This window comes from Rousettus aegyptiacus, unplaced genomic scaffold (assembly GCF_014176215.1).
Source record: "Rousettus aegyptiacus isolate mRouAeg1 unplaced genomic scaffold, mRouAeg1.p scaffold_m13_p_8, whole genome shotgun sequence".
Taxonomy (NCBI): Eukaryota; Metazoa; Chordata; class Mammalia; order Chiroptera; family Pteropodidae; genus Rousettus; species Rousettus aegyptiacus.
The window spans coordinates 4195227-4216922 of NW_023416311.1; the positions used below are offsets into that span (position 1 = coordinate 4195227).

General features: G+C 54.6%; 1 long non-coding RNA gene across 1 annotated transcript in view; it reads left to right on the top strand.

Moving 5' to 3' along the window:
- The window catches only part of LOC107516847, a 175678-nt gene that overhangs the window by 115672 nt on the left and 38310 nt on the right, over positions 1 to 21696 (top strand). The window lies entirely within an intron of this gene.

A 21696-nucleotide genomic window follows, 5' to 3' on the forward strand; every position in this document is an offset into this window, starting at 1 on the left:
GAGGCGGCGGCCTTCTCACTGACGACGCCACCCCGCGGGAGTTGGGGCCCTTGACCTCAGCTCGCCATCTCTTCCCCGAGGGGCAGCACCTGGCTGGTGGCGGTGCCGTGACAACGCGTCGTCCCACCCCGTCTAAAGGCAGGGCCTCCGGTGACAGGCTGGCCTCGGCTCGAAGCCCGCCCCCAACCTGCTGTGTGACCGCGGACGTCACCGCGCTTTCGAAGGCCCTTTAGGTAAAAGGAAGATGAGACGGTGGCCTCCCAGGGTCAGACTTATACCCGCTGCACCCATCTACGGGAAGTGTGGTTCATAGTTGTCTGCATTGTTCTCAATGAGAACTTTCCAGAATGTGTAAATTCAGTCCTTTTTTTTTTTTTTTTTTTTCTTTTTATGGTACCCATGATCCTTGGGCATTTCCAGGCTGTGGGGTCCTCTAAGGGACTTCGAGGACCATTTTCCCTGCGACTTCTCTCGGGTAGGGAAGATGACACGGGTCACGGCCAGGCGGGATTTGGTGAGCGGCCGTCCACCTGTTGGGCACTGAATCCCGGGGCTCGGGTCCGACTCGAGGCCCAGCCCCGCCACCTGCGAGTCACGCAGCCATGAGCATATGTCCCCTGGGGTTGTTAGGGTTTAATGGGGTGAGGCGGGCGATGGGCTCGGCATGCCTGGCGCAGTCTGCCTGCCGCTCCCACCTCGGTTACCCCCAGGGCGGGTGGCTCGCAAGTAGGCCAGCGTTCCTTTGTCTTCCCCCTTCTCGTCCCTGCCGGCAGATGACTAGGATAAAAGCGAGTTGGAGTTCCTGCGGTAACCCACAAGGCCCCCCGGGCTCACCCCGGTTGCCTCGACACCCATCTCTCCTTGGGAAGGAATTTTCCATCACGAAGCAAAGCTCCCTCCTTCGTAGCCACCGCTCTGATGCGTAGGAGCAAATTTAGAATTCTCTCTCTCTCTCTCTCTCTCTTTTGGCTTTCAAAGCACTTTATGATGACTAAGCACTTAGCCCTCCCCGGGGTTAGTTACACTCGTGATAGCAGCATGCGATTTGGTGTCAAGAAACCAGGATTCTAGGGCCGAATTTGCCTCTTGCGATGCATAATATGGGGAGGGCGTCCCTCCCCACCCCGAGCCCCAGATCGTCGTCCCGATGGGCCCCGAAGACCAGGCAGTGTCTAAGATCCATCCTCACTTGGCATCTCTGAGTTTCTGCCGTGATAACCGGGCGTGGCGTTGATGACTCCCAAGGCCTAGGATGGCGAAGCCCCACACCGTATCTCGTGAGCCACTCTCGTCCCTGCCTCCTGAGCCTACGTCGGGATGCCAAGCGCGGTGTTTTCTTCCCAAAGCTCCCCGGACCCGTGTCTGACCCCGCCCCTCGCGGGGGGCCGTGGCGGTTAAGAGTGAGGGCGTTTGGCGTTCAGACCCCTTTCCCGCCACGTGCCCACTGTGACGCGGAGCTCGTCACCTCTTCGGCATTCATTCGTTTGTACATTCGTTCATCCCACAAACAAATGCCGAGCGATGCCTTTGGTGCCGTGGGTACGATGATGAGCTAGCTGGGCAGACGCTATCCGTCTTCAGAGGGTACAGTCTAGTGACAAGGACTGCACTAACAAAGGGTGACCCATCTGGAGGACCCACTGCTGTGAGGACACACAGCGGGGGCCCCAATGGAGTCCGGGCAGGGTGGAAGGTCAGGGTGGGCTTCCTGGAGGAAGTGACGTCAGGCTTGCTGCGAGGCATGGGTGGGACATGGAGCGGGGAGCCTCAGGCCACGCCAAGGAACCCCCACGTGTAGGAAGGAGCCATGGGGCTAAAGAGAGCAGGGTGCTTTAGACTCTGAAACAAACTAAGAAACGTTCATGTGGAGGTAAGTGGCATGTGAGGTGACAGCTGGGCCTGGAGAGCGAGTGGGGGCCAGGCCACGGACAGGGGGCTCGCGACCCGTGTCACGAGGGGAGCCCTTAGTCCTCAGAGCGGCAGGAGCCGGCCCCTCAGATGGCGGTCAGGAGGGAGCGACATGATCAGAGTTTTATTCTGGAAAAGTCCGCGGCACTGTGGAGAAGGGGCTCTGTGGGAGCAGAGGGGAGGGAGGGCCGGTCGGAGGATGGAGCCATAATCCAGGCAAGAGGCGGCTGGAAGGAAGCCTCCGGAGGGCCGGGATCTGTGTCGCCTTGTGCCTTCCCGTATCTCGGGGCGCGGTCCATGGCGGGACCTCAGTGATTGCCTGCCGAGTGATGGTGGCCTACGGCAGGGCGGTGGCACTTGGGATGGAGAGAGGCACATGGCTCTGAGACCGAATTTGCAGACCAAGGGAAAATGACTAGTCATCGATTATTCGGCAGTTAAAAATGATTCCCAGTCCTCCGACTTGGGCAGCTGAGGGGAAGATGTTCTCTGGGGTAGAAAGTCTTCTGTCGCGCCTCCGTGTCCTCATCTGCAGAACAGGGCCAGCATCCCACCGACAGCACGTGGGTAGCGGGGAGTGGCCTGGTGCCTGGAACGTGACAGGCGATCGGTGTGCCAGCCGCGGGCCCTCCGCGCTCAGAGCTCAGCCCCCAGAACGCGAGCGGAAAATGGAACAAGCGGCTGAGATTGCTAATTGGGGTTTATTTTCTAAAAATGAACTGCGGTTCTCAGTACGGCTCCGTCACCTGCAAACCTGGTCCTTGATGAGCTATTCTGCACGCCGTGGCGCTGCGGAGTTCCACGGGACCAGGTTGGCAGGGAGGGGTCTCTGCGGCGGCCGCGCAGGGGGCGTAGCAGGAGGAGAGTCTGCCTCCCTGGGCTCATGCGTGATCTTCCCTGGGACACGGTTACTTGAGGTCACCTCTCCAGTCCATTTTCTGGGGAGGAGGGATCCTGCCTGGCCCTGGGAAGGAGCAGAAAAGGTGTGACCGCTGCCAGTAGAGAGGCTCAGGGCGGGGGGGACCTTTCTCCCTCCTGTCCATGTCGTGAGTGGGGGCGAGGCAGCAGCTCTGTCACGCAGTGCCCTGTCCCCGTAAGGCAGTCACTGAGATGGACGAGTTGCCGCCCCTGCCTTTTGCAGGGGAGAGAGATCAGCAAACCTTCCGACCCCACACGATGGGGTGAGTGTGCGTATTAGTTTACTGGGGCCGCCATAGCAACATACTACGATCTCGGATGGCTTAACACAACACAGGTCTAGAAACCCCAAACCAGGGTGTCAGCGGGCTGAGCCCTCTCTGGAGGCTCTGGGGGAGGGTCCTTCCTTGCCCCTCCAGCTTCCGGCGTTGCCGGTGGTCCTTGGCGATCCTCGGTTTGTGAACGCGTCACTGCGGTCTAGGCCTCTGTCGTCACAGGGCCGTCTCCCTGAGAGGGTCTGCAGCTCCTCCTCTTATCAGAGCACGAGTCGTATTGGATTTAGGGCCCACCCTACTCCAGGATGACCTCGTCTTAATTGATGACATCTACAAGGACCCTATTTCCAAGTGAGGTCACATTCACAGGTGCCAGGGTTTAGGGCTTGGACGTGTCTTTCGGGGGGCGCAATCCCACCGACAGTGTAAGTAAGGGCGTGCTCGGCGTTTTATTTAATGCGAATTCACCTTGTCGTAAGTGTTACGGGAGGGACCAGGGACCTCAAGGGTGCGATCCGCTCGCCCTCCCTCCCTCCCTCCCTCTCCCTCTCCCTTCTCTCCTTCCCTTCCTCCCTCTCATCCATTCCTGTCATCTTCTGTGTGCTGGGCAGTGTGCCGGGCACTGAGGATGGAGTGGGGAGCCGGAGCAGACCGGTCGCTGCCCTCCGAAGCTCCCAGCGCCGTGAGGGAAAGAGGCAGCGAGCAGATGGCCACACGGTGATGACCAGAATGCTGAGTACTCGGGCTAGCATTCGCGCCCCGACTCCCCGGGGGGTTACTTCTAAGGCCACTAAGACCAGCCCCAGCCGCAGACTGTGTGGTTTCTGCCCCATGAGCTTCCACATCTCCTTATAGACAAAGTACAAGAAAAGAGGAGATGGATGGCCACTTGTGTGGCAAGGACCGTCTGTGCGGGCCTCGGGGCGGGAGAATGAACACGAGAAAGGGCAGACCGAGCGCAGCCGCTGTCCACACCCCGAAAGCCGGGACTCGCGAGGAAAACGTGACCGTCAGTCCCTCTGCGAGGACTCAGTGGAACATAGTGATGAGCTGACCGTCGGATCGAAGCCAGGAGCCGGGACATTATAAATGGTGTCCTGCACAGTGGGGACACCCACAAATCATGGATTTTCCAGGGTGGCTTTGGGAAAAAATACAAAACAAAACATTGTTAGTAGCAAGGGCTGCAGTGGTGGGTTACGTGGTGTGTGGGAGCAGACGGCAGCCCTGACCTGGTCAAGCCGGGCGGAGGGCGTCCTGGGACGCGACGCTCGTTCTCTGTGACTGGCTTCTTTCGCTTAGCGTGACGCGTTCGAGGTTCGTCCCTGTCGTATCAGCATTTCGTTCCTTTCTTGCCAAGCAGTACCCCCTAACGGTGGATCGGCACGTGCGGGCTGCCCTCTGCCTCACGCACACTTCCGCAGACTGAGCAGTGCCATTCCAGGTCTCTGCCCTGCTCCACGAGGTTCCAGCCTCACCCCGGGTTCCCTCCGCCGGCCTCGGCTCGGGGCGACGTGGCCCCTCGTCGGTGCTGTCAGTGTGTCCTCTAATCCCGAACGCAGGCGTCTCTCTCCCCCCGGGCCTTGTCCTCATTTTTTTTTTTTTTTTACCTTCACCTTGATAAATTTTATGCCTCTTTCCGTGTTATGATGGGCGATGGATCTTCTCTCTAAGCTGGCGACTTCTCCAAGGGAGAGCCTGAAACTGTGGCATTTTTCCAGCACCTGACTGGTTCTTGCCAGTATGAGGCGCTTGGCTGATACGTAGTGAGTGAATAATTGAACAAACGAGCGAATGAATGAAAGAAAGATACCCTCCGATACCCGTGGAAGCCGTTCCCCCTCCCTTCCCCTCGCAGGCGGGATCACAGCTGATTTAGCTCCTCCCATTCAAAAAGACTCATTTGAAAGAGAGTGGGAATGACAATTGAAAGAATATTAAAGGACGCAAAAAATAGTCTGCCACCCAGCGCTCACCTCTGGGGGAGGGGTCGGCGAGGCTCGGGGCGGGGGTGGCTTTTCCTTATTTCATGATAGGCTTCGAAAGAAGAAAGTGGTGTGATAATGGGTGATTTTTTACTTTTTTTGGGGGGGGTGGTTACTTAAAAAATATAAAAGCAAGCAAATGAGCAAATAAGAAGTACCATCTTCGAGCTGGATCTAAATCCCGAGCTGGCTGTGGGCGTCTTGGGGCAAATCACATTTCCCCTCTGAACTCAGGTCCCTCACCTGTGAGAAAACGTACCCCGCGGGCCTGTTGAGAGGCTCCAAAAGCACGGCGCCTGGCACAAAGGAGGCACTGGACAAATGACAGCCGTTGCTATTGTCATCAGCAATAACGATAATAGCGAGAAGCAGGAAAACGGTAAAGCAGGGCACGCGGAGGCCTTTCCCAGCCGAGACGGTCCTCGAGTCTAATTTTATTTATAGCCTGTCTGCTCACGCTGGGTGGCTTAACATATTGATTCTCTGAAAACCATGTGGCTTGGCCTCAGAGTGGAGGCTCTTTTAATAAACTCCGCTTATGGGGTGGTCATGCGGGAGGTAGCTGCAGTGACCTCGGTGACCAGGAGCAGCATCGTGATGATAGTGGCTGCCATTTACTAAGCCCTCACCAGGAGCGCCTTGGTCCTTAGCACGATCCCATGAGATCTTATAATCCCCAGTCTACAGATGAGGAGGCGAGGTACAGGCAGGTTAAATGCGTTCAGGCCGCACAGGTGGTAAGCTGCTCATCCAAGGCTCAAACCCAGGTCTTCTGGGCCACAGTTGGCTGCCTTTCCCTTAGATGCGATGCCTCTCGAGTTGCAAATGACGTGGTCAAAGAGAAAGAGAAGGGAAGGGACAGTGCAAAGGGCAGCGAGTTTGGACGAAAAGTTCAGGTTCCCAGTTTTCCGTCCGATGTTTCACGTCGTGCCTCTGGGTCCTGGAAGTCCTGGCCTGAAGCACAGCTACTCCTTGCTGGCGACCCTCCTGCCAGGGAGGTCTGTGAACTCCAACAGCGCGCAGCCTGGGCCGGTAGGAGGGGTTACCATGGCTGCCTGAGGATGCTGAGCAGTGGTCCCTCTGCAGCCAGTCCTCCTTTCTTCTAGGGTAAAATAATTTTTTGTGTGTGGAGCGTAGGTTGCTCAGGATAAAGACTACATTTCCCAGCCTTCTTTGCAGCAATGTGTGGCCATGTGTCTCAGTTTCGGCCAATGGGATGTGGTGCAACTTTGGGGGAGTTTCATTACAAGCTGTGTGCATGCACGTTGCTTTTCTCCTTCCGCTGGCTGGGGCGGCTACCTTGGCAGTGAGGTGACCGTCGAATGGAGGACATTTACAGCAGAAGAAGCTAATAAGAGGACGTTGGCTCCGTTTTGCTGTCATGAACCATGCCAGCCCTGGTCTACCTTCCTGGATTTTTCATGAGAGAGAGAAAAACATATCTTATGGAAGCCGCACCCAGTTTGGGTCTCTATTCTTTACAGTGGAGGCTGATTCTAACACAGAGGCTACCCCCAGCATCCCTCGCCCCCCAATCCTACTTCCCAGTAGCCCCCGATTTCTCTCGCGTTCTGGGAGATTGCCAGGGATAGGGCACGTGGCCTGAGCTAAACCAATCACGGAGTTTTACTTCTCCAGCTACAGCGAGTGGTCCTGGGGTGGGCGTGGGACCCAAGCCGGCCCAGTCGGAAGGAATGTGCGGATTCTCGCAGGGAGGGCTGAGTCGAGCACACGCTCTTCTGCTCTGGAAAGTGGAGTACTGTAGGTGTGTGAGAAGCCTGAAACCGACTGCCATCTTGCTTCGATGACAGAAGCCCGGCTGGGGATGGAGCTGACATAAGGTAGAGAAAAAAGCTACAGCGAAAGACGAACAGAGACGGAGTCTTGATCAAACTGTGTCTGAAGCCTGTGACTTCTAGGCTTTTCAGACACATGAAACGGTACGCTGTGCATGTTGTTTGCCAGTATTTTTTTTTTTGTCCCTATATTCTAAGTGCGATTCAAGCTGGATTTTGTTATTTCCAACCAGTCGCATTATAATCGATAGGTGGACGTCTCTTCCACCTTCTACCAAACACGCAACAAACGACAACAAAAACAAGAGCTTTGATAGCTTTTCCAAAGGAAGATGGAGGCGTGGGTGGAAGCCGAGATGCCGTTCCCTCTGAGCTTTCTCCAATGCTGCCACATCGCAGAGCCGAGCCTCAGGAGTCCTCCCTGAGCACCTTCTTATCCCCATCTTGTAGAGGAAAGAGGCTCCTCAGTATAACAGATCAGGGCAATTATGCCACGAGAGCCGATCCATAATCGGCAAAAGGTGTGTTCATCTCGTAAGTGGGTCGTTCTGAAGAAGACGGAAGGATCACCGCCAAGGAAAGGATCTACATTTCCCCTTCAGGGATAATAAAATCGTAGGTTTGACCACGTGGAGAGCTGGAAGGTACCGAGCAGACAGCGGAGAGGCAAAAAGGGGCAGAGGCTGGGGACCGAGCAGCAGGCACACGCCTAGGACCCATTTCAGGGAGTCCAGTGGGGAAAGCAAGGAAATTTGGACACACACACACACACACACACACACACACACAGAGACATAATTAGATTATGCTCCTTCTGCACCGTGTGCACAAGCCCTTCCTAGTGCACAGCAGCATAGTCGGCTTACGCCAGTTTGCTGTCCTTCCGGCCTCTAAGCTCACCTCCATGATCCGTGGTGCGCGGATCACCATGGCTTGGCCGCTGTCGTCTCTCTAGAAGCCCAAACCGTGTCTCGAACGTGACAGGCACTCTCTACATACCTGTGGGACGGGGAGATGGTGGGTTGGCAACGCTCGGTTTTCACCTTGGGCAGAGCTCTGTGGTTTGCAAAAACAGTCAGTCACCCACGAGCAGCTCAGTTCAAGGTGAGCTTTTCCATCCAAACAACTGTCTTCTCTGCCCTTCCCGGAGTTTCATCGACAGACTGTGAAAACGCAGAGCAGAAAAGGGATGATATCAGGCGAGTCCTGTCTCCTACCCAAAGGCCAGCAAAGGGAGATGATGACGGAGTCGCGAGTTCTAGTTCCCCTGCCTGATAGTTGATGTAAGGTCAACCTCTACTTGACTTACAGTCAAGGTGTATTTTTTTTTTTTTTTGACAACACATTTCTCTTTTTGGGCCGTAATCGCGAACATACCCAAACATAGGAGAAGGGTGGTACCTTGTTCTTCTGTCGTGGATGTGCATATATCTGACTTCCATTCAACGTTCTAAGCCAATATGCAATGAGCACCTACTATGCGTCGTGCACAGTACCGAGCCCTGGGAATACAACGGGAAATAAGACAGACTTTATCCTTACCAAGCTTACATGCTAGCGGGGTAACGGACAAGCCAGTGATTACAACACGGTTTGAGAAGAGCGGAAGCAGGGATGTTGACCAGCTCGTGCGAGCGGTTGGGCAGGGGGTGGGCAGGTGGCGGGGGGGGGGGGCGGGGGGTGGAACTTCCTGAAAGAAGCTTTGCCTAATCTGAGACTCGTATACGGGGAGGAGTTGGCCGGACGAAGCCTGGAGGAAGGAGAAGAATCTTCAGAAAGAAAAGCAGCGGGGAGAGAGAAGCTGCCAGAGGAAGCCTGGGGGTGGCCACTGGAGGGAGGTGGGCCGGAGTAGGGGGGCGGGGTCGGGTATGTCGTGGCCGTGAACGCGCTCAGCATTCACACTCATCCTAAGAGCAGTGGGGAGTCACCGGAAGGTTCTCCTGTAAGTGTGATAAGATCAAGCTTGTACAATTTATAGAAACCTGTAAATGCAGTGTGGGAGGGAGACTGGGAATGAGGACAGCGGGTAGGTGGCTGTTTTAATGTACACACACACACACTCACACACACACACTCACACACACACACACACAGACACACCTTTACACCACCGATCTGCGCCAGGGCCTAAGTAACCCCACCGCTGGGGAAACAATGCCCCCGGCGAGGGCATCGCTCGGCCTTCTCGTCTGTGGAGTGGGAGCGACCGCATCTACCCTCAGCGTCTCTCGGGGTTTCCGGGAGAAGGGGCCCGTCACAGGGTTAACGTCTTTACAGCTCAGTGTGGGCGAGCATGAGGGGCCGCCCCTGCCCGGGCCCTCTCCGCCTCCTGCAGCCCCGGCAGGTGACCCCGGGGGCTCGCACGCGGAGGTGGGGGACAGGACAGGCACGGAGATCTCAAGGAAAGATGTGCTCATCAGACCCCCATTGGGTTTCAAAGTCGAAACCAGGTTGACCCCCGACTCCAAAGTTTAGAAACCGCAGAACGGGCTGGAGACCGCCAGGCGGAGATGCAATGGAAATGCGTTTTCTCGCAGTTCGAGGGGCTTGAAGTCCAGGATCAAGGTGGCGGCAGGGCTCTTTCTCCTGAGGCCTCTCTCCTTGGCCGCCTTCTCCCTGTGTCCCCACGAGGTCCTCCCCCCGTGAGTGGCTGTGCCCTCATCTCTTCTTACAAGGACACCAGTCATAACGAATTAGGGCGAAGTCCGACGAGGTCACATTACCTCAATCACCTCTTTACGGACTCCGTCCCCCAAAACAGTCACATTCGGGAGTACCAGGGGTCGGGGTGTCCACGTGCATTTTTGGGAGGGACACCATTCAGCCCATACCAGCGCCCGGATGGCTTATTTACGCAGCAAATACAAACGAACTGCCAGGAAACCCCAGAGCCTGTGCGAATTCCAGCTGCGGTCTGTCCCCAGCTGGGAGTCTCCGACTGACATGGATGGGCCGCCGCCCCGGCGGTGGCCTCGCCCCCCCTTCCCTGCTTGCACATGCTGCTGCAGACAAGGGCCACCCACACCCAGTTCGTTCTTTCTTCGCCACTAGGCTGGCCGAGCTTCGCCATGGCAACCGCTGGCTGGGAAGAGATCACCCGGGAGTGGCGGGGTCAGCCCGGGCGCCTCTTCCCCAGTTCCTGGACGGCGCCCGCTGGGCCTTAGCTGCCGCACGAGCCTCCAGAGTGGAGCTCATGGCCGAGAGTTCTGAGCGTGTGCGTGTGTGTATGCATGTGGGTGTGTGTGCATGTGTGCATGTACATGTGCACATGCGTGTGCGGATGCACGTGCACACATGTGTGCACGTATACGTGCACACACATGGGCGTGCATGCACATGTGTGCATGTGTGCATGTGTGCATGGATGCATTGTGCGTGTGTGTATGTGTGTCTGCATGCATGAGCGCATGTACACGTGTGAGTGCGCACGTGCGTGCATGTGTGTGTGCATGCATGTGCGTGCATGTGCATGTGTGTATGTCTGCGCACATGTGCGTGCATGTACGTGTGTGCACATGTGTGCACGTGTGTCTGTGTGCAGTGCGTGCGTGTGTGTGTGTGTGTGCACGTGTGGCTGAGCAAAGCGGCACCTTTAAGGAAGCAGTCAAATGGAGGGCGGGGTGCCCTGATGGGGGGGCACGTGCCTCTGCCGATGGGTCCCCTTTGGGTTTTCTGTCCCGGGCCGACCATGCTCTGGTCATCTTGCAGCCGTGGCTTCAGTGACAGTTCTGGGGGCTGCTCAGGGCTCCTCCTGCCTCCTGCAGACCCCAAACCCTGCCCCGTCCTTTGACAGTGGATCTCGTCCTCGGTGCCCCTTGGGGTTTGGAGTCCTGGTCACTCTCAGCCTCCCCTCGGGTGTGTCAGGGGCAGCAGGCCGACGGTTCCCCATTTGAAAGGGTGCCTGACCCCACAGGCCATGCGCCTGAGGGCCATCCTCAGTGTCCCCCAGGGCCCTGGAGACATGGGGAGCGGGGTCTGTGTGCAGAGCAGGGGGTTCGGTAAAGCTCCCCGGCTTAAGCCAGGTCCGTGCCACGTGGTCCCAGGCGTCCCGAAGCCTCTGGACTCTGCCGTGCGTGCCGAGACTTCCTCTGAGGCTCTTCCACCTGCCCAGCGATACGTCAGCTGCCAGCTTTGTGTGACGGCTGCCTCCCCAGCTCGCTGCCTCTGCCACCGTGCACGAAACCCGCTAGTGACGGGCGTGGCCTGGCCATCCCTGCGGCTTCCGGGGCGCAGCGCGTGCACAGGAAGCAGGCGTGACACCCGGGCGGGACGGCGTGAACCCTGGCTGTCTCTCCACTTCCCTGCCGGCCCCATTCGGGCATTTCTAGCATGACTTTTCCTTGTTCGTTCATTCCACACATATCCATCGAGCATCAATGGTATGCTAAGCGCAGCTCGGATGGTTAGTTCCGTGTGGCTCCTGCCTGGGGCCACAGGCTGCCCAGGCGTTTGACCGAACGTGATCGTGGGTGTGTCTGGGAAGGTGTTTCTGAATGAGACTGACACCTGAATCGGCGGACTGAGTAAAGCGGGTTGCCCTCCCTGCTGTGGGTGGGCCTCATCTAATCAGTTGAAGGCCCGAATAGCGCCAAAAGGCTCGACTCTCTTGTGAGTAAGAGGAGACGACTCCTGCCTTCGGTTTCCGAATCAGAGCGGGTCTTACTCCATAGGCTCTCCTGGGTGTCCAGTTTGTCAGTTGTAAACCTTGGTACTTCTCAATTTTCATAACCTCATGGGCCAATCACTAAGAATATGTCTCAATCTCTGTGTGTGTATGTGTGTGTGTGTGTGTCGCATATATATTTATACCCACACTATTGGTTCAGTTCTTCTAGAGAACCCAGACTAATACCTCTGGGAACACAGCCATGACATGAACAGAGCCTCAGCCTTTGGGGGCTTACATTTTGATGAGTGGTGACCATGGGGCGGTTGGTCTTTTCACGTTGTTTGTCAGGTATCATGACACGTTTGGACAGTAGTGTTAGTCACGTAATACTCTCCGACTGGAAAAGCAATTTCCCACACAGCGCCTCCCTGCCTGCTTCTCAGGCCTCGAGCTTTGTCCTGGGGGACAGAGAGTGAGCGTGGGGGTGGACATCTTCACACTGTTTCTCTTCTGCTTAAAACGGGGGTTCTTAACCCGTTTTGTGCCAGGGAACCCTTTGGCAATCACACGAACCCCTCAGAATAATGTTTTAAAATACGTAGCATAAAATAATAGGGTTATGAAGAAGACTAATTATTTCGAAATGTAGTTCTCAAAGGATTTAATTGAGGTCTAATAAGAGACGTTTCTTTATTAACGTGTTAATATTTAGCAGTGGGTTTAATAACAACTGTGATTTCAAAGTACCGATGAACATAAATAATATTTTGAAATAACCGTAACACCTGGGATGTGATATGAAAACACCCGTGATTTATTGGTGACAAGTCCCAGACACCGAACATAATACGGCAGTTGGTTCCCCACCGCGTGGGTTTGCTACGGCCGCTGTGACGGGTATCGCTGGGAGGCTTGAACGGCAGGAACGCACCATCTCTTGGCCCAGGAGGCTGGAACCCCGAGCCCGGGGTGCTGGCAGGGCCGCACCTCCGGTGAAGGCACAGGGAGGTGGCCGAGGTGACGTAATAACCTACACAGACGCCCCACGTGCAGGAAACGGAAGCGGGAGTCATGTGTAAGGAAAACGTACAGACAGGAAGTAGCATCTTCGACCGGTAGTAGGGTCTTACGTCTTCCTCGCAGGCCTGTGACGCATCGTCCTCACTCCAAGGTCTCTAAGAAGCAACAAGTGACTCAAGTGACCTGGTTCCCTAGCACCGAAACCAGCATCCCTAAGAATATGTGGTTAAGGGGAACTGCTTCTGTTTTTATAATCTGGAAGTCAAATGCCATCGTGTCACCGCCTGGCACTACCCCGTCGATGACCTTCTCTTTGCTTTAAGAATCCTTGGTGTGGCATTCAAGGCCCCACCTAACTGGCCCCTCACCCCCAGCCGCGTCTCGCTCCCCACTAACCCCTGTGACGCCCCGGTCACCTACCTCCTCTCGGGTCACTGAACACACCCATCTCCTTTCTGCTTCCAGTTTTAGCTCATGCCATTTATCTGCTGTCACGAGGATCTCTGCAAGGTGTAGGAGAAGTGTGCTTTTCTTGTCTTGTGAATTCACAAAGGGGAGGGCAGTGTGAGAACCCAGGAGTTTCAAGACCTGCAGGAAGCGCTTCGTGTAGAAGCGAGAGCATTGCATTGCAAAATAAAGCTCCTGGGTTTCCTTTCTTTAAGCCTTTGACTGAGTTTAAAACTCATGTCATGGTGTGTGTGTGTGTGTGTGAGAGAGAGAGAGACAGACAGACAGACAGAAAGAGAAACACTTTAGCCTAAAGTAGTGTTTCCCAAATTTTATTTTTCTATTGCCTTCAAGATTTCTGCTGTATACAACCACCATTTATTTGTACGTTTCTTATAGGGATTTCCTATACATTTTACAGTATATATATTTTAAATTGACCCACTTTTTGTAGACTTAGCTACAACCTAAAGAGAATATCCGACAAGCTGCAGACTAGGAGAAAACAGTCGCAGACGCATATTTGATGAAGGTCTGGCATCCAAAATATACAGAGAACTCTTAAAATCAATAATCAGAAAGCAAACAATTCGATTAAAAAAACGTGCAAAAGACCTGAGCAGACAGCTCGCCAGAGGAGATATGCAGATTAAAAAGAAGCATGGGAAAAGATGCTGAGTATCCCCGTCATTAGTTAAATGCAAATTAAAGTAACAATGAGACATTATTGCACATCTCGCTGTAGACCGAACGTTTGTGTCCCCCCCAAATTCCTAGTAAGGCCCCCACAATTTTGTGAGATTACTTCCAGAATCTTGACCAATTTCTCATAATGAGTATTGAAGAAAAATCTCCCTGCTTCTGACAGTAAGGAGGGGTGGGGGTGGCGGGGGGGGGAAGAACCATTTTTGAAATATGCTGGGTCGTTCTATTCTTCCTAAACAAGCAGGGGTTCTCGTTAACCAGAACCTAACCTGCTGGGCTTGTGTCAGGTCCCACCTGACCTGGGAAGCGGGAGGTGACCGCCCCCTTCACGGGGTCAAGATGCGCTGGTGACCGTAGCTTCGCAGTAAGCCCCGAAGTCAGTTTCTTCGTCCGTCTCCAATTCCACGGGCGATCCTGGCTCCCTCTACCTCTCCACAGGCACGGCACACTCGGTTCGTGAACATCCACGTAACTCGCTGTGACTTTGATGGGGATCGCGTCGCATCTGCAGATGGAGTAGTTGGGAAGGGCTGACCTCCTGATGATTCTGAGACTCCTTCTCCACAAACATGGGTCTCTCTCCGTTTGTTTGACTTCGTTCATCAGAGTTTTGTTGTTCTCCTCATACAGATCTGTGTGTGTGTGTGTGTGTGTGAGAGTGTGTGTGTGTGTATTTTAGATTTATACCCTCGTTTTTCATTTTGGAGACCGTTCATTGTGTGTGGCATTCGTTTCTTTCGCCAACTCACTTCCTTTGCGTTTCCGGTTTCGGCTGAGATGTCGCTGCTCGGAGGAGCCGCTCCGGCCCCCTCCCGGCCGCCGCTCTGTCCCCTGCACCCTTCCCCGCACGTGTCACCTGTGACTTCGTTCTCTCTCCCGTGCGTCTGCGCAGGGGACCGTCCGCTCCACGAGGCCCGGGGCCAGGCCGGTCCGTTCACGCCCTGTCTCCGCGCCCGGTCCGCAGTCCCTGCCCGTTTGTCCCATTTGTCACCATTGGATGAATCTCACTGCTGACGGCCGCGACTTAGCTGGAAAAGATGTATTATGTGGGGGTGGGGGGGGGAGTCCAAAAAAAACAAAAACTAAAACAGTTTTTTTTAAAAACAGCTCCACTCCTTGCACTAAACAAAATCGTCCAGACCTCTCACATAGATGACTTGTTGCCCTGGGCACGTTGCAGGGTGTCGGGGTCTGTGTGCCCTGCTGTCCCCTCGCTGCTGCGGGCAGGACCCCCGGGCACCTCACAGATGGCCCTTTGGAAAGGTTTTCTGGGGCCTCCCGTCGGGAGTGCCGGGGGGAGGAGGGTCTGTCGCAGGCCTCTCTCCCAGCTCCCCACGCCGGCCTCACGGGGGCGCCTTGTGGATGGAGCCTCAGGTCTCCCCTCTGCAGGAGCCTCTCGGTGTGGTGTGTCCCGCAGGCGACCCCTTCCTGGGGACAGTGCTGTGCTCTCCCTGAGCCGGGGCGAGGACTCCGCGGGTGGCTGTGAGGTGGCCTGCCGCTGCCATCGGAGGGTCCGATGCCGCTCCCGTTTGCCCGCTCGCTCGTTGGGTCCCGTCCTCGGCGCGGGTCAGGGCGAGCCTCTGGCTCTGAGTCTGACTCCGGGAGCGGCAAGGTGTGGACCCGGGCAGGCTTCCTGCGTGCCTCCTTCTCCTGGCCTCAGAAACGGGCGCGGGACGCCCCTCCCGGGGCCCTGGGCGGGTTCGGGGACAGGCACACAGAAGGGTCTGGGAGCGAAGGCTGCCGTCGGGGCCGCACGTGGCTCCGAATGGTCCCGCCTCTGCCCACAGCCGCTTCGGCACCCACATGTTTAAGTTCTCACCACTCGGCTGGGACCGAGCATCAGACGACCACGAACGGGAGGCTGGACACGGCGGCGGGGATTCTCTCCAAGTGCCGGGGCCAGAAGGCGGGATCCGAGGTGTCACCCCCGCCCCAAGGCGCTCGAGGGCCCTCCTCCTTGCCTCCTCCTCCTGCTCTCCTCTCTTTCCATTGGCTTGTGGCCGCCTCACCCCAGACTCTGTTTCCCAGTTGCCTCGGCTCTTCCGTCTGGGCGCCTCTCAGAAGGACGCCCGACGGCGGATCTGGGACCCTGCGAAATCCAGCGGGAGCTCCTCGTCTCGAGATCTTTCATAAGGTCTGCAGAGACCTCCTCTTCAAGTAAGTAGCTCTCACAGATTCCAGGGATTTGATGTAAATATATCTTTTTGGAGCCACAAGAGTATCTCCATCTATCTATATCATCTATCCACATCTACATCTATCTATCTATCTATCTATCTATCTATCTATCTATCTATCTCTATATCTATACCTATACCTATACCTATATCTATACCTATACCTATACCTATACCTATATCTATATCTATATCTATATCTATATCTATATCTATATCTATATCTATATCTATATCTATATCTATATCTATATCTATATCTATATCTATATCTATATCATCTATATCTATATCTGTATCTATACCTATATCTATGACTATATCTATCTATAGATCGCTGGAAAAGCAAAGATGTCAAAATGCCAACAGTAGCTGAATCTAAGTTTCAGGGATACAGGTGCTCATTGTACACATGTAATTTCTTATCTAAAAATCCTGCATTTTGAGTTCAGACGTTTCCAGCTTCTGGAAAGGCATTGGGGCGCATGCGTTGGGTACTACCTCACACCCTTCATGGGGCCGGGCAGCACCCATTATTGGACACAGCAGGTCCTCAAATAATACGGGTTCGTTCAATGTTGTTTCATTATTACATTGTTGAGAAAAAAAAAATGGACTCCTGGCCGGGACCCCCGTCGGTGCCGAGTTTGCGTGTTCTCCCACGTCCGCTGGCTGTTCTCGGGGGACCCCGCCTTCCCCCCCTTAGTATGTGCACACGGGGGAACCGGTGCGTCTGCCTCGTCCCGGGCTGAGGGGGGCATGGCGGTGGGTGAGTGGCCCCGCAATGCAGGGGCATCTTGTCCACGGCGGGTCCTGCCGGGCGCCCTGAGCCACCCGTGACTCTGAACTACAATTAGCAGGTTGGACGATCATGATCTGACTTGTCTGCATCCATCTTTCCTAAGTGTATTTGGAGCATGATCAGGAGTATAAGCTGCATATAAATCGGCGTACGTTGGTTCCACTCTTTTATATCGGAAGTGTCCTGGGTCTTTATTTTGGACTTTGGTGACATATTTGTGACCAGAAATATGCGGTAGGACCTTAACCCTTGTTTATATCAACAGGCCTGTGGTAATACTGGTTTCGTTCTACATTGTTTCACTTAAAGTTGCAGTTTCCAAGAAAATGTGACTTTTTATGTCAGTAGGTCTGCAATGTCACATTTGAATATTACGCTAAGTGGATTAAATAACAACATAGACAATTTCATACGTATTTGGTTCAGGTTTTGCTACCAACTGGGTTTTAGCATCAAGTGGATGACGATCTTCTGGGTTTCGGGGCTTTTTGGATGTTGGAATGATCGAGAGGAGGGTGGGGGTCTCTGCTTGTCTTTCTCCTGTTTTGTATGTTTGAACATTTCTATAATAAAATGTTTTGGAAGATGAGATGGTGCATATAACATGCTTAGCATAGAGCCAAATACACCGTAAGAACTCAAAAAGTGTATAACCCTTAAAATTAATTTCGTAATGAGTATTCTTATTGACAGTGTTGTAAGTCAGGCAGTTAGGAGCTATCGAAGGTTTTTGTGGGAACCGACGTGGTCAGGTAAAAGAGAATCTAGAAGGTTCTCTAGAGTGGACCGGATGGGGCAAGGGCGGGAGGGAGACTGGTTAGGAGGCTGTTGGACCCGGCCAGGCGGGCGATGATGAGGGAGAAGAAAGTGCTCATCAACCTGACGGAACCCGGCGAGTGTCTGGGGCTGCCTGATGGATTCTTCCCTGAGTGACAGCGGAGGACGGTCATGCAGGGCAGGCTATGCGTTTGGGAGGAAAAACGCACATCGGTGAGCTCAGGAACGAGTCAAGGGGGGTGTGTCTCGGCCGACTCAGCCTCCTAATGTGCACACTAGCAACGTTTTCGATCGCAGGGGTTAATTCGAGGGTGGGCTTGCTAGTTTGGTCCGCCTGTCCACGAAGCTGAGGCCAGTGGGGTCCCTCTGCAGAAGCCCCGGGTGTTACTCCTAGCTGAGAAGGTGCCGCACGGGTGACAGGGCTAAGCTAGGGCTTCTCGAAGCTGGCCATGCCCTGGATTCATTGGGGCGGAGAGTTTTAAATGCTCCCCATTGTGGACCACACACGGCAGACTCTCTGAGGGTGGGGCCTGGCGTCCTATTTTTAAGAAGCCCTTCCGGGTGATTCTAAGATTCAGTAAAGATGGAGACACACGAGGTTGGAGGTTCGGGGGGTTCAGACGGGAGGATGGAGCCCAGCTCAGAGGGCGCTGCCACCCCGAGCTCTCCTGGTCAGTGCGCAGAGGGGGCCGGACCGTGCGACGATCTGAAGAGCGACAAGGAGGGAGGGACAGAAGAGGAGCACAGGCAAGATGATTGGCAAGACCAAGCAGGACGGCGAGGCCGTGACCGGTCCCGGTGATAAGCCTGCCGTCCTGTCCCAAAGCCACAGCCATAACCTTAAGGGGCTCTGGAGGATGGGGGAGTCACAGCACTTCCTCAACAGCCCCGAGTGTATCCTAGGCGTGGGATTAAGGCATTAGGGACATGACAGGGCGGGGCGGAGGGAGACTCGCCTGCCAGGTGCAACAGCAGGACTGTTTGGAAATCGCTCTGCAGCGTTTGCGAGCTCCCCGGGCTCCCCCGCGCTCCCCCAGGGTGTCCGGGGTGGAAAGCTGTGGGGGAGAGGGTCCCTGTCTGCGCACTCCGCACGAAGCCCTGACGGCCTCGTACTGTTTTCCCTAAAATGGTTCGGTTATTTAAGAAAGCCATATTTATCATAGAAGAGCTGGAGAAATGCGGGCGATCAAAAGCAGAACGAGACGCAGACCGCGTTCCACCGTGACTTATAAAACCGCCACGGAAGCCGCGGTTATGTGTTTCTTTCCCGTCATCTTTCTTCCGCTCCGAGTGTGTGCTTTTCCTTTTGAGACTAAAAGAGGGCCACGCTAGATCTGGTTTTACATTTTTTTCAATTAACAACAGATCGGGGACATTTTTCCCGCGTTTAAAAAAAGCCCCACGCGATCCTTTCTAACGGCTGCCTTGCGGTTCATTGTATTCACTGCTCAATATCCTTTAAATATAAGCGTGTATGAGATTTCTGGGTTTTTTCACTTATAATCATCACCGCGGCAACACCGCTGTCGGCCGTGCGTCTTTACGCAGTTAGCTGATTTGGGACTTTAGGATAAATCGTCCCATGCGGAATTGCCGTGGCCAAAGGGATGTGCATTTTCAGGTCTTTGCTGTATTTAAAACCGACCTCCTTGTCTTTACTGCTCCCTGTAACCAACCGCTCCAAACTACCTGAAGCATTTTAAGCTCTTCTCGCCCTGAGGCACGCAGTCCGGATTCCCAAAGGGGGTCTTCGCAGCCACTCGGAGAAAATCCCACCCCTCCCACGCGAGCGGCCCGCTCCGCCAGTGAGAAGTTTAAATCACCGCTTCCAGGTGATTGGTTTTATAATCAGCAGACCTAATAAAGGGAACTTCCTAAAAATTAATCAGCTGAGGAAGGCCGGGAGAGGTTCTGTTTGCTCAGGGCTGCCTTTTTTCGTTTTCTTTTTTGGCTCGTCTTTAAACAGGGAAAGTTCCAGAGCCTTCCCAAGCCCCTCATGCCACTGGATTTCATGCCCCTTGGCACCGAGGTCGCCTTCAAATCCCTCACTCTCCTGCCCGCCGAGCCTTCGTTCACAGGTGCTTTGCCCCACCTGCAATTCCTGTCAGATTTAGAAAGTAGGAATATAGGGTGTCCAGCTCAATTTGAGTTTCCGAGAAGCAGTAAACATTTTTAGGAATTCTGCCAGGAGCCGAGTGTGTCCATCTGAATTCTGCAGCTCAGAATTGGGGTAGTAACCACAGGGTGGGTGCGGGCACCCACTGGACCTGCCAGGAAACGGACCTGGGCGAAGGCTTAGGCCGGCGGAGCTCAGGGAGGTTCCCCTGGGATCAGTGCCAGCTCAGAGCCAGCACCCCTGAAAGGTCTGACACGGTCACCCTGGTCAAAGGCTGTGGGTCCCTCTGGGCAACGGCGTAAGTCTCTGTTGGCATTCTGCCGTTCTTCCTCGTGGCGGCCCGCACCCCTTTCATTCCAGGGGTTCTGGGCCCGTTAACTGGCCCACCTCTGGGAATTGATTGAGGGGCCATGACCCTCTGCTTTTGTGATTTGAGTTAGACTCCTGTTTACTCAACCTCAAACTCTTCTGTTTACACAGATCAAGTAAGAATTTAGTGGACTCCCTCCCTAAACTTTTATTTAAAAACGTTATGCTTCTTAGTAAGCCTTAAAAAGGAATAAAATCCTGACATGCTGTACCATGAACCTTGAGGACATTATGACAAGCAAACTAAGGCAGACAAAAAAGGACAAATACTGTATGATTCCACTAATTTGAGATTCCTAGTATAGTCAATTCGTAGGGACAGAGGTAGAATCATGGTGGCCAGGGGCTGTAGGAGGGAGTGAGGGGAGTTAGTGTCCAGTGGGCACAGAGTCTAAGTCTGGAGCGGTGAACAATCCTGGAGGTACTTAACGCCACAGAACTGTACGCTAAAAAACGGTTAAAGCGGTAAAGTTTATGCTATGTATTTTTTACTGTAAAAAAAGTCACGGGTGTTATGGAAGGCAGTATGAACCGCCACTTCTGGGTGTAAATATCCAGCAATCCCACTTCTGGGTGTAAATATCACAAGGAAATGAAAAGCATCTCGAAGAGACATCCGCGCCCCCAGCCACACTGCCTGCAGCATCATCTACGGTAGCCAAGATCTGGAAGCGGCCCGAGTGCCTGTCTCCGGAGGGCTGGATCAAGAAAATGTGGTGTCTCCGTACAGTGAAATATAGCTCACCCTTTATAAAGGAGGAAACGCTGCCATGTACAACACGGATAAAGCTGGAGGGCATCACGCTGAGTGAAATAAGCCAGTCACAGGCAGACAAGTACCGTACGACCGTCTACACGCGGACCGTTTATAGACGCGGAGAGCAGGATGGTGGTTGCCAGAGATGGAGGGTGACGGACGCAGGGAGGCGTGGGTCAGGGGGTGCGAAGCGTCAGGAACGCGGGGCGAATGCGTTCTGGGGGCCCGGCGGACGGCGGCGACTGTGGTTAATGACACCGTGTCGTGCGCCTGAACCGTGCCGAGTGGGACAGTGGGTCGTAATGTTCTCGGAAAGCATGGTCGCCGCGTAGAGTGGCCGCTGCGCTCGTCGGCCCCACGGTGGTAGTGACCTCGCAATGCGCGCGCGCAGCGAAACATCGCCTCGCGCACCGTCAACGGATGCGGTTTTCATTGGTCGGTTACACTTCGGCGAAGCCGAGCGGAAGTCATGCTCCGCCTGGCACCGGAGGTCAGGGACCCAGGCGCAGCGTCGGGCTCGACTGGGCTGGGGCGGTGGCTCGGCGGTGTAGCAGCCGTGGGACTTCGGGCTCGTAATGTCACGACAGTTTCCCCGTGAGATGAAGACGGACGAGAATGACTGGGTGTTCGGTTGGTCGTGAGGGCCGATGACGTAGTCTGCAGAGCATGTGGCCCAGTCACGCAGTTGTCACCTGCGGGCGCTTTTTACGGTCGCTGGCGCCCACATTCTCACCGACCAATCACATCAGAATCTCTAGCTTGGCGTCTTTATCACTTCCTGTCCTAAGGAATGTCGAATGTACACAGCAGTCATATAACGTGGCTCCCATACACCCATCGCCCGGAGTCAACATTTACCAAGACGGTAGCACTGAAATGGATCTTTCTTAAAGATTGCAGAGCCACGGGGACGGCACATGCCTAGCACAGAGCACTCGTCCGGCCGGCCGCTTAACTACTGTGACCCTTATTCTCCCTGTAATTATGAATGTGGTTGCTTAAGTCCCTTGATCCTGAAGAAGGATGCCCTGAGTC